Source organism: Anastrepha ludens, chromosome 3 (genome assembly GCF_028408465.1).
Source record: "Anastrepha ludens isolate Willacy chromosome 3, idAnaLude1.1, whole genome shotgun sequence".
Classification (NCBI taxonomy): domain Eukaryota; kingdom Metazoa; phylum Arthropoda; class Insecta; order Diptera; family Tephritidae; genus Anastrepha; species Anastrepha ludens.
In genome coordinates this window covers 246,198-260,660 of record NC_071499.1, presented here as the reverse complement: position 1 = coordinate 260,660, position 14,463 = coordinate 246,198, and positions in this window count along the sequence as shown.

Here is a 14,463-nt window from a genome sequence, read left to right as displayed (position 1 = left end):
TTATGTAACCTTAAAAAACCTTCGTATTGAAACAACAATTATAAAAAGTTGTAAAGTTAAAGTAAAAACATTGTACCTTTTAACTTTAATAATTTGGTATACTTGAGTTGATTAAATAGTAAGGTGTATTTGACGTGCTAGCCTTTAGATTAGTCAAAATATCTTCAGCAATTGTACAATCATGTAGAAACGGAATTTCTAAGTTCTTACCTCTAACGCACAGCTTCTATAATCCATTGGAGGAAGTAAAGGGTATTTCAAGTGACGCACCTTGATGTTGTTTTAAAATAAAGCATGTAAAAATTTATGTTCTTTCAGGCTTCGCAATTTTTTTTTTAAATAGGGCAGCCATTATATGTGAAAAATAGGAGCGTGTCATTATTCTGTATTACAAAATTCTGGATGACAAAATTCTGTAAATTGCAAAAAAATTCTGGTTTTTAAAATTTTGCTTTTTTAAAATTCTGCTTTTTAAAATTCTGCTCTCTAAAATTCTGCTTTTTCAAAATTCTGCATGTTTAATGCGAAAAATTCTGCTTTATTCAAGTTTTGTGATTTTCGTCATACAAGAAGTAACAAAATAAACATTTATTCCATAAATATACATATATATTTAAGCGATAACAATATTTTAATTTAGCCAATTAAAATATTTTTGCAATTCTTTTTAAATATGTAGTGTGACTTAATTCATTTCTTTTCTTAATAATTCTTCGCAGCTGTTCGTTTTTTTTAGAAGAGTTCTATGCAAAAATACCGAAGGCCGCCCACGCGAAAAGGAGTTCTACCCAAAAATACGGTGCATTGCGTACCCGGAGTTGGACTGATGAGGGTTATTTTTTTGAAGCGCGGCCGAAGGCCGCCCACGCGAAAAGAAGTTCTACGCAAAAATAGATTCTATCGAAACTGAAGAAAAAATTATTATTATAATTTTTTTTTTTTTTATTTAATATCTCGAATAATAATAAAAAATAATAATAAATTAAATAATTACATTACCTCTTTAACATTGTTAACATTATATTTTAATACAGAATTTTGTAATACAGAATTTTGAAAGCAGAATTTTAGAAAGCTGAATTGTAAAAAGCAGAATTTTAAAAAGCCGAATTTTGTTTTTAGAATTTTGTACATACAGAATTTCGACACCAACCCGTGAAAAATTACATCATTTAAATGTCCACCATGACCACGGCTAGGTAAAATCCGTAAATCGAGATATCAAGGTTGTTCAGCAGCATATTGCGCTACAGCAGCTATATTCTCATCAGAATGTTCAGGTTTTGGCCTGCCAGTCCTTTTTCTATCCTCGACAAAACCAGCTTTTTGAAATTTTTTGCCAATCGTTGAGTTGGCTACTCATTTGGACGATTATTTCCACCAAAAAATCACGAGTTTTGCGATATGTTGTTTTTAAAGATCGACAATTTTCAATAATTTTACCACGTTGTTCTATCGTGTAAAATAAAACATACGTCTACTTGACAAATGCCAAAGATAACATCCAAAATAGTACCGTCTAGGAATTATTCACTACTGACATCTAGACGTCACTTTTGAAGGCACACAGTGTCTAAATTTTGTCAGCATAAAGGTGTTTGATTTGATCAATCTTAAGTAGAAGGTCTTGTCTTCAATAAATAGGGTAAGTCTCAATCTAAGCTGGTATTCCGAAATTGTCCAAATTACCATAACCATCAGTTAATTACATCCCCTCTCTTTATTAAACCATGGTGTTTATTTTTTTTAAGGCGCAAAAATTCGTACCACAAAAAATTGCGGTTTGTTTTATTTCAGTAAGCTGTTCTTCGCGCATTTTTCAGTTCTTTTGTGATTAATGAAGTACTATCATTATAATTCTGTGAGCGCCATTCAAAGGAATTTATTGCTTTTTATTAATTTCATCCATTTTTATCAAAAATTCGAGAAGATGAAAAGTAACTACACTGAATCAGAAAAATATGTAAATATGTAAATATTTCATGAAATTTTCCATATCCGAATTGCAAAGTGGCTGCCCCAAGTCCTCGATAGCCTCGCGAATTCCATCTTTGAGGTCGTGAATTGACCCTGAACTGTTGGCGTGGACCTTCTCTTTCACGTGGCCCCAAAGAAAAAAGTCACAAGGTGTTAAATCACAAGATCTCGGTGGCCTATTGTGATCACCTCTTCGAGAGATAACAGGGCCCGGAAACTTTTCGCGTAAAAGATCAATCAAACGTTGCTTGTACGGAACGTAGCGCCGTCTTGTTGAAAATAAATGTTGTCTAGATCAACACCATCCAATTCCGGCCATAAAAAATCGTTAATCATCTCTCCTGTTTAACACCTAACACCTTTTATTGGAAAACCCTTTAGTTGGAAAAGATTTAATATAATATGTCTTTTATATTAGTTCCTGGGGAAATTGCCAAATATTGCACACAGGGTAGTAATATAATTTAATAAGTATTCTATATGCAAATAATCAGTTATTGTAATTTTAAAATTATATTATTTAATATTTCTTAAAAATAAGTTTTTACTATAAAGACATATTTTTCTACCTGACAAATTTTATTTGTTATCAGCCAAATTTTAAAAGTGGAGCTTTGTGTGAGCGATCTTTTTGTCTATTATAGAAGGCTGCCAATGCAAACAGCGGAAAAAGTATATGTCAATAACAAAAATTTCAATACATACATTGTTGCATTGCAGAGTAGCTAGGGGTGTGTTCACGATCACATTCTACTTACATTTACACACATTTTAGCTGTCTACTTTCAACAACTATTTTTACGTTGTGTTCTCTATATTGTTGCCTACCGTTATTTTTGAGCCGATTATGCATTCACGTTCAAATTAATTTTTATACAACCACATTACAAAAAAATGGCTTTGCTCCAGTTTGAAGATAGCCACGGAACGAAAAGTACAAATGCATATAATTAATTCTTTTGCGAGACTACCCCAATTTTTTACGGTAAGGTCATAGATGTTCATTTGCACATCATCCCTTGCATTCCATAGGAACAATTATTTATTAAGTGCTACATTACTACTTAAAAATGACAACCTATATAATAATACGCTCACATACTACATACCCGTGTAAGTGTCTCGTTCAAATCCATACACATGTGTAGGTACATATAGACAAATGTATGTATCTATCCTGTGTAAGTATAACTTTTTTATCTTCACCTCATTCACGTGTATTCACGCGGAATTTATATATTTTTTTGATTTATCTTTTAAATAGTGTAACATTCGGTTTCTAATCGTTAGCCATGTGTTAAATTATTCAAATTAAATTTCTATAAATATGTAGCGGCAATTACATAGGTAAAAAAATTGTAAGCGTCTAAAAGGGGGAAAAATTTGAAAACGTGTGAAAATTATATTTTTTTTTAGTTTAATTGATTTGAGATTTAGAAGTAAAAAACAGAAACATGAATATGTGAAATATTATTAGTCTTATTATTTGTATAAAAATGTGAAATATTTGTATAAAAATGTGAAATATTTAATTTTAAATTCTATCACTAACAACTGAAGTCCTTCATATTCAAAATAGAATTTGTATAATATAATTATAAGTAAATTTAATTTGTCATTAATTTTATAATAATTTAAAAAAATGAATTTAATGTAATATTAAGAATTGGATTTTTAAAATAATATGCATCTATTTATATATGACATATATTATATATATATATATATATAATTGGCGTGTATACCCTTTTTGGGTGTTTGGCCGAGCTCCTCCTCCTATTTGTGGTGTGCGTCTTGATGTTGTTCCACAAATGGAGGGACCTACAGTTTCAAGCCGACTCCGAACGGCAGATATTTTTATGAGGAGCTTTTTCATGGCGGTTTGCCATTACCTGCCGAGGGGCGGCCACTATTGGAAAAATGTTTTTCTTAATTTTGGTGTTTCACTGAGATTCGAACCAACGTTCTCTCTGTGAATTCCGAATGGTAATCACGCACCAACTCCTTCGGCGCCCACATTATTTATATGGTAAAGCCGTTAAGTTTAGGTTAAGAAATAATATAAAACATGAAATAGAAAACCAAAAGAGACCCACTTGTAAAGAATAGCCGGAAGCGCGCTTACCTATTCTCATTAAATTAAAGTAGTTATAGGCAAGTGGTTATTTCGCGTAGTCCCCAAAAACAAAGTGTAAAACATATTCTTAAGCAAGTTTAAAAATTTTCAATACATATACATATATGAACTATTTAAATATAATCAATCGCTTCCGATTAAGTATAAGCAAATAATAGAATTGCAAGTAAGTATTGTACATAATTTTAGAAAAATCTAAAGATTTTAATTAGTGTCTCTGCTTCAAAGATGTATTGATACCATTATTTAGCTCACATAGACCAGAGTTAGTCAAAACCTCCAACTCGGTAAACGTATCACACCTGTATTCAAAGCTGGGAACTTAAGAACTACACCTATTTCCGAACTTTCGTTTCAAAGCTCTTTGAGTATACATATTACGAAACGAAAATTATACTTCGCTGTAAAACGTAATATTTCTGTTAATCACCATGGTTTTATGGCGGGTAGTTCAACTGTCATTAATTTTGTTGTTCTTTCAGAATTTTGACCGTCAGCTTCCAATACTAGTCTTCAAGATGAAAAAGTCTGTCACTTAACCTCCAAACTAATAAGTTTTGTGTCTAAGTTTTTTTATATGTAGAAGGCTTAACAATTTTTAAAACTGTATTACGCTTGTCTGATTCATAAAATCTTTAGCCAGACCTTAACAACGTCGTAGCACGATGTGATAGGGATCTACTTAAAATAAATATTAAGAAATATTCGCGTGTGCCATTTTCTAATTCTAAGCATTAATCTCTTCCTCATATTTTATGAAGAACTCGCGCCTAAATACTCTTAATGAAATTACTGATTTGGGAGTAATCTTTGATTTCATTTTTCAGTTTTTAAGTTAGTTGAATTCGGCGTTTTGCTTCCGATTTTACGAATCCATACATTTTAAAGTCACTATATAATTCGCTCTCACGATGTAACATAAGCTGGAGTATGCCGTCTTTATTTTGGGCCATATCAACAGTCTTGAATGCATTCAAAAGAAGTTTCTTCGTTTTCAGTCAGTTCTTCAAACTTCAGTGATGCGGTTTCTTCATATATTGCAAGGTATGAATTTAAATCATTACGAAGTAGAAGGAGTATACTTTCCCTCTGCTCTGTTTTTGATATTATAAATGGGACAGTAGACTCGTCTTTACTCTTACAATGCATTCATTTTCACATACCACAAAAAATCTTCGGAGTGATGATTTAATCTTTCTAGAGAGGGTTAGAACTGTTTAAAGAAAGCATCTTTGGTTAGAACATTGAAAGAGTTTAACCAGATTGGGGTTCTTTTTTTTGATTTATCGCTGTCCAAATATAATTTCAAATTATCACTCAATCCCTTTTTTTTAGTAGCTGCGAAATATGTGCATACTTATATATAGTAGTTCTTACTGTTAGTTCTATGTAGTTTTGAATAAACCTTGTATTTCTAGATTTACTAAACGAATAAATGAAATCAATAAATATAACAATGCGAGCAGTAGATTCAACAGGGTAAATAAAAATATTTACGAGGCTGCGATACGTGATTACGCAATCACCCATCGACATCTTTTAGACGGTACTATGGCACCATTTTGCCAAACATGCAATTGCCCTCTGACCATAAACCATCGATGATTGCAGGAAATATTCAATTGCAAGGACTAATTGGCTGCCTTATCCGAATGGGTTAGTTAGTGATTATCATTCAGAAGTGCGTAGGTTCAAATCTACGTGCATGAAACCCAAAAATGCAGACAAAGCTTTTTCTAATAACAGTCGCCCGTCTGCAAGCAATGACAGCCATCCGATTTTATTTCTGCCATGAAAAAGTTTCTAATAAAAAACAATTTACCGTTTGAACTCGGCTGAAGACTGTAAGTCACTACATTTATGGAACAACATCAAGGCACTCTGCAAATAGGAGGAGGAGCTCGGCCAAAAAGGGTGTAAGAGCCAAGGACTAATTTATTTATTTTATGTTTTTATTTGTGTTTTTATTTATTCCTTTAATAATGTAAAAATGCAGCATTACTCACAGGCTATGGAAAACAGATTAACGATAAGGAATTCAATTAAAAATAAATTAAACCTATAATTTATTTACTTCGTTTTAATTTAGAAAATTTAACATTTCTTCAAGTTTACAAATAGAAGCATAATTAGTTCTAACCATCTTAATCAAAAAATATCATGATTTCGTTAGCTTCGCTGACGGATATTGAAATAAATTTTTCCAGTATCGGTGGGGAGTAAAACGCCCCACTTATCAAATTGAAAACGAATCCTGGTCTATATCTAGAGTTTTTAGATTAATGAGCAAGCACTGACTTTTTTACGAAACAAACATTTTATACAATACTAGCATTTCCCAGTGGGCTTCGCACCACCGTACATAAAATGTTTTTTTTATATCGCAAGAAATTTTTCATATTAAGTTTTCTTTATAGAACTCGTAAAATGTTTAAACAGTTGAATTAGTTGATTTTTTTCATTCAACATACTTTCTAAAGATGTCACAATAGCCTTTTCTGTACTTTTTTAAAATTTGATTGTGGTGGTCACCTATATACAGGTAAGGTGAAAGAGCCGATAAAAACTTGTAATTAAACTTTGATTCTTTAATTTCCATTTCAATTTTTTACGCTAAATAAATTATGCTAAAATAAATAAAGTTAAAAATGTTCTTCCAGTTCCTCCTGGAGCATTCAATTTTTTATTATATTTGCGTCCAAAATGACTTGCAATTCGATAAAAAATTGATGCGAAAGTTGATTGCATCGCAAAATAAAATTGTTTTCTTGAGGGCGAATCATCAATCGATACGAATAAAAATTCATCGCACTGACGGTTTTCGTTGATTTTTGACCTGCGATGCAAAAATTAATTAGCGTATGAAAATTATTTAAAAATCATATTTAAACAAAAATAAAATGTGTATGTACCAGTTGTTGGATTTATCATTGGTATGTTGATATGATAGCCATCGTCCCCTCTCCAAAACAAAATGGGGTATTGCAATGCATCATAACAGCGATGGAGTTCTGAAATACGTTGTTATTGCTCATTTCTACGATACAAAACAATATCTCGTGGCTGAAACTGTAACAACAATAGCTACTTCATCAATCGTTGGTACATTGAATCGTCTGGCGTGCTCCCAATTGGTGATTTATCGGCTTTTATTATGATTTTGTGGCCATCGGTGGGCATCAGATCGAGTGCCACTTTGAACAATTTCCACAATTCATTGTGTTGATGGAACATTGTTTGCAATTCATTCACGATTGATCTTCTCGTATTCGTCGAAATTGCACAGCGCTGATCTAATTCACGATTCTCATCACCAATAAAATATATTTGCAAAAATTGATGGTCACCATCTGGGAATGGTAGCAAAGACCCAGCCCTATGGTATATTTGACCTTGAATCTGTAAAGTTCGAGAAATATATGTAGATAACGGATCTGAATTTTTAAAAACATTTTAACTGGTTGCAGTACATGAGAATGCAATCTCTTAACCTGAAGGCGAGTTCCCAATTGGTCTATATCTGGAGTCTTTAGTTACCCAGCGAAAAGAAAAGTCCTCTTTTCATTAGCATTTATCAACAACTTACAATGGATACTCATGTGGTTCAAACACATCCTAGGATTATCCAGGTCCACGTTTTGGTCTATATCTCGAGACCCTAGTTACGGAGGGGCATTAAAAATACTCTATACTATAGCAATCATCAACAGCTCCCATTTGCTACCCATATTGTACGAACACATCCTTAAGTTATCGGGGTCCACATTTTGGCCGATATCTCGAGACCCTAGTCACGGAGGGGCATCAAAAATACTCTATACTATAGAATCATCAGCAGCTTCCATTTGCTACCCATATTGTACAAACACATCCTAGGGTTATCCAGGTCCACGTTTTGGTCTATATCTCGAGACCCTAGTTACGGAGGGGCATTAAAAATACTCTATACTATAGCAATCATCAACAGCTCCCATTTGCCACCCATATTGTACGAACACATCCTTAAGTTATCGGGGTCCACATTTTGGCCGATATCTCGAGACCCTAGTCACGGAGCGGCATCAAAAATACTCTATACTATAGAATCATCAGCAGCTTCCATTTGCTACCCATATTGTACAAACACATCCTAGGGTTATCCAGGTCCACGTTTTGGTCTATATCTCGAGACCCTAGTTACGGAGGGGCATTAAAAATACTCTATACTATAGCAATCATCAACAGCTCCCATTTGCTACCCATATTGTACGAACACATCCTTAAGTTATCGGGGTCCACATTTTGGCCGATATCTCGAGACCCTAGTCACGGAGCGGCATCAAAAATACTCTATACTATAGAATCATGAGCAGCTTCCATTTGCTACCCATATTGTACAAACACATCCTAGGGTTACCCGGGTTCACGTTTTGGCCTATTTCTCGAGACCCTGGTATCCGATTCTTAAAATTTCAAAACACAAACCATCTACTGAATAGTCCAAACAAAGCCTAAAAATTTGGTTTGAATAGGTGAGCCCGTTCTTGAGTTATAAGATTACCAAGGAAATGTAACTTCTTTTTATATATATAGATTTCAAACCTAAAGCCTACTGTAATAATAACGGGCCAATGGCTCTTGCCACTAGTACCTTTTTATTGTAATATTACTGTTTATATAGTATTGCTAGTAAATAAATCTGTTCAGTTGGGTAGTCATGAATAAAACACTTGCATCGCTTACTTAACAAAATATTTATGGGATTTCAAGGAAAAAACGAAAATTAAACTGACTGCAAATTCAATAGGAGAGCAAGTATCCGTGCAGGTTGACGAGCCAAGTTGAAAAGAAAAGAGAGCAAAGCCCGCTAGTTAAGCGTACATAAGTAATTTCTCATAATAATTCTTTCCGCCTTCACCAGAGCTGCCAAATTTTCGTTTTCTTTTCTTAAATTGTTATACTATGACCGGGCGAATGGGTAGGATTTCTCACCCTCCACTAAACCTGAGAGTGAGAGTTGTTCAGCTAATTTTTTGTTTATCAGTGTACACAAGATTGCTATAAAAATATTTAATTGTTATATAAAATGGATCTAAATTATATTCAAGAAGTATTCTCCTATATTCTATTATATTATATACATATACGTATGTATTTTGCGAATGTGTTTAATTTTTCTTGTTCTATTCTCATATGAAATGGGAAAACGGTATTTTAAAAGCAAAATCAGACTTTCTTGTTCGTGTAGAAAAAGTAAGTTCCCGTGCGAAAGATGTGCCATTAATAGTGGATATATATAGGGGCATTGATTTACTGTTTCTTTAGCATAATAGAACTTTTAATGTAGGTATTCAACGATAGAAGAACGCACTGCAATAATACTTTACAAAAAAGGACGCACATTGCGTTATACTGGAAACAATTTTTGGAAGTCGCGTACGATGATGTACGAAAAAACAAAAATCGAAGTTATTCAAAGTCAAAACCTGGGCGTCGTAAAATAAATAGTGAAAAGACAGATAAGAGAATTTATGCTTTCGGTACCACTAATGTCCGTAACGAACATTTGCACACGGCTGTTAAGTGAAGGCCGTTCTTCTTCATAAATTCACGCCATTCGTACTTGACTGACATCAGATGACAAACATGGTCGAATTGAGCGCAAAGTACCATTTGCTAGCAAGGTGCAAGATACTCTAAAGTGCCGCACCTCTATTCAAATGGAACTTCAAAATTCTTAAAGAGACCGCTATACGTGAAGTGCACCGATTGATTGGATCAAATTTCAATCTTCAGCAAGTCAATGCCACACAGCCAAAAAAGGAATCGGTTACTTAAAAAATAAGAATATCTGTCTTTTGCAATGGTCACTGCAAAATGCAAACCTAATCGAGAATATTTGTCCGTTGAATTGTTGATAATTCTCATATGGGAGGAAGAAATAGGAAAATTTTTAGGAGTACATGAAGTTAGTAGATAAGTCTTTGATGTCGTATGATATTTTTAATGACTTAATAAAATCCAAATAAATGGGTCAAAAACTCTTTTAAGATTAGAAAACATTAAGCTTGTATTTAACGTTTGGAAACTTATTTTTTGTAGATGTTACACATACACCATCAAAAATATACCAATATATGTATATGTACAAGTATTGTACATAAATACTTATGCCATAACTACATAACTAATATATTACACTTTGTCATAAAAACATTTCGGGCGGCGTTCATATGGCGGAAAATACTCAAATCGCCAGAACTTCCGGCTTATAATTAAACTGATATCCATACATCAAGCAGAAAGTGTTGAGATTGATTCGTTTGAAAAAACTTCATTTACGCGGCTGTTCAGTTCGTAATTCGTTTGGACAGGTCTGCGACAATACGTAAAATTTATTTACATACACACATACTCACACTATGTAAAATGCAATCCCTGTCATTTATCAATGCATCGATTCGTTTGTTTTTTGTACACACGAAAATTGTTCAACAAGGGAATGGCCGAATTAAATCACCAACAAATTCTTTAAACATTCTGGTTTCATGCTGCGATGTCAATGGGAATCGCTTTTACATACGTATATTCTATATATGGTCCGATTTGGTTTAACCTCGAAACCCTTCTTGGGTACCAGCCTTGCCGCGGTAGAAGGGTTTGCGTGCATCTATGAGGAGTTAAGCTATATCGACAGAATGGACAGCGTTTCATTCTGGTAGGGTCACCCATGTCGGACAGGCTAACTCTAAGGTGCCAGATCAAGATTGGTACCGAATGGCTGGTAATGCCAAAAGAACCAGTCGCAAATGGTCACCTCTGACGCCTGGGCAAGGTCGGTTGTATAATGTGCCCTCATGCCGGCTATGCGGACGAGGGACCAATCTCTACCGAGCATACTCGTGGGACCAAAAATGAATGACAAAAAAGACACACACAAAAAAAAAACACAGAACAAACCAAATTAGATGACGACACTGCTATGACAAAGGACAAACGGGAACTGAAATACCGGAGTCCGGGAAGGATCGCCTTCGACTCGGACGAAGACAGACCTTTGGCCTCAAGTCCAGACATAGCACGCCTGAATAGCAAGCAGATTTAAAGCCAAAAGCGGCTACAACTAGAGCGCAGGGAAGTGCTAAGAACAGTACACCTAAAGTAGTTGTAGCCTCTACCTCCAAAGCAACATTGCAGGGGGCCTGCGGCGCAGTCTCGCCTAGAGGGCCCCAGAAAAAGAAGTAATCAATGGTCATGATTATGAAGCAACGGTACCAGAAGACTGTCTACATGTTGGACAGAATACCCAGGAACGTGGCAGCCGGCACCGTACATGAACGCTACCAAATCGACAAGCAGAAGTACGAGGCGGTGATCGAGGAGTACAAGAAGTTCTCGGAACGTACACCCACGCCAACTACTAATGCAAGCAGCCAAGCACAAAAATGGAATCGCTCTTAGAACGAAAACGGTAATGCCCATCCCAAAAGGCCCAAAAAGGGGGCTGAGCAACAATGAGAATGTATCGGATCGTAATGAACTAGGTACTTGACAAACCCGACGCTCGTGCAGATTAACCTGAAGCATTCAGCCAAAGCAGCCACTAGTAGTTTAGATATCCTTCTCATCGTCTAATCTAATACATTAGCCCAGGATAAACCATGGTAAAATCATGAGGCTTAACAATAATGCGTACAATTTTTTCTATAGAAAGGAATCAAGTAATCCCAGATCATGCATTCTTATCAAGGAATGTATAAATGCTTACCCATGTTCTAAATACAGCACATCAGATATAACTGTAGTAAAAAATCTCGTTTTGGTTTCGGCATACGTGCCTCACGACAGAAAAGCACCAGGCAGAGAAACTGAAAGAGACTTTTAAACAGAACCAACAAGACATTTGTCTTATCGGGTGTGATGCGAATGTGAGGCATACCCTTTGGGACAGTAGCGAAATAAATTACAGAGGTGAGTCACTACTTCACTTTATTCTAAATATTAACTTTATTCTCAGTATATGTAATAGAGGTAAGCCGAAGTCCTGGATCTTACGCCGTTGACAGAGAACAATAGCCTGTCCATGGAGAATTGGATGGTATCAGATATAATATGAATGTTTCATCACTGTTTTATTCAACCTCGACGGCAGATCCTACACTTCCTCCATGTTAAGAAATTCGAGAAAAACAAACTGGGATAAATTTGCAAACTAGAAGGTTGTAAGCCTGGGGAGGGGATACACTCGACGGCCGATTTGGATAGGAAGGTAAGTATGCTGCAGGGGCTCCTGAATAAGGCCTTCAATAAATCCACACTAATCAGAGTCAGGGGTGGACAGCGAGACGGGTGGACAAGCTCTTCCAGAGAATCACTAGAAATGTTAGTTAAATGCCACTTTCCTGGAGAGTAAAAGTAGTATTCATACCTAAAGTGGGTAAGAAAAAACATTAGGTAGCGAAGGACTTCCGACCGATTAGTCACACCTCCTTCCTCCTTAAAACACTAGAGAGAATCTTAGATATACACATTAGATCTTTAGCAAGTGGTGACCTACTTTCGTTTATATGAATGGCAAATCCATGGAAACAGCTCTTTACGAAGGTATTGGGCACATTGAAAAATCTCATCATCAGAAACAGTTCACATGGCGGCCTTCCTAGATATAAGGTGCCTTTAACAATATATCAGTCGAAACCATAATCGATTCGCTAGCAACCTTCGGAGGAAATGACTGCGTGAGAAATTGGAACCGATATATGCTTCAAAACAGAAACATTCTAGTATCAAGAGGAGATGCTGCATTTACCCAAACTGTGAGCAGAGGTACTCCACAGGGTAGGGCCCTCTCCCCACTTTTATGGGTCATATCGTTAAATAAAATTTTACTGCAACTCAACAGAGGGGGAATGAAAGCAATCGCTTACGCAGATGACGTCGTGATCTTAACAACGGGGATATTTACTTCCACTATTAGTGATATGCTATAAGGAGCTCTGGGTTAGCTAAGTAAATGTGCTACAAACAGTGTTCTTACGGTTAACCCAAGCAAAACCCAGTTAAAGCGTATGTAGCTTATTATACGTGCAAAATAGTTATTAGCAGAAATTGGGATTTAAAACCTACATTCGCACTCTGGATGTACACTGCCATAGTAAGACCGATTTTGGCATACGAATCACCCTTTTTGGGTGTTTGGCTGAGCTCCTCCTCCTATTTGTGGTGTGCGTCTTGATGTTGTTCCACAAATGGAGGGACCTACAGTTTCAAGCCGACTCCGAACGGCAGATATTTTTATAAGGAGGTTTTTCATGGCAGAAATACACTCGGAGGTTTGCCATTGCCTGCCGAGGGGCGACCGCTATTAGAAAAATGTTTTTCTTAATTTTGGTGTTTCACCCATATTCAAACCTAATAGGACTATGAATAAGTTCGTGCGGTTTTTTTCGAAATTTGAAACTTTATTGACGTAAAATGGTTACAAATTTAATATTCAAAATATTGTCCATCGCTTACTACTACTTTTTCCCATCTTTCTGGCAATTCACGGATTCCCTTTGTGAAAAATTCGGTCGGTTTTGCCGCAATCCACGAATCGATCCATTTTTTGACTTCATCGTAATTACGGAAGTGCTGGTCAGCCAGGCCATGTTGCATCGATCGGAAGAGATAGTAATCGGATGGCGCAAGGTCTGGACTATACGGCGGGTGGGGTAGGACATCCCATTTGAGCGTTTCTAAGTATGTTTTGACCACTTGTGCAACATGTGGCCGAGCATTGTCATGTTGCAAAATAACTTTGTCGTGTCTATCGGCGTATTGCGGCCGTTTTTCTCGCAGTGCTCGGCTCAAACGCATCAATTGTCGTCGGTAGACATCCCCCGTAATCGTTTCATTCGGTTTCAGTAGCTCATAATACACAACACCCAGCTGGTCCCACCAGATACACAGCATAACCTTCAGGCCATGAATATTCTGCGCCGACGTCGATGTTGAAGCATGGCCAGGGTATCCATACGTTGCCCGACGTTTTGGATTGTCGTAATGGACCCACTTTTCATCGCCAGTCACAATTCGATGCAAAAAACCCTTTCTTTTGTGCCGTTGAAGCAGTTGTTCGCATGCCATAAAACGGCGTTCAACGTCTCTTGGGTTCAATTCATACGGCACCCAGTGGCCTACCTTTCGGATCATTCCCATGGCTTTTAAACGTTTGGAAATGGTTGATTGATCAACTCCCAAAGTTTTTGCAACCTCTTCTTGCGTTTGAGCCGGATCTTGATCGAGCAATTCCTCCAATTCGGTATCCATGAACTTTGGCGGCGCACCCTCGCGTTCTTCGTCTTCCAAGTCAAAATCACCACTTTTAA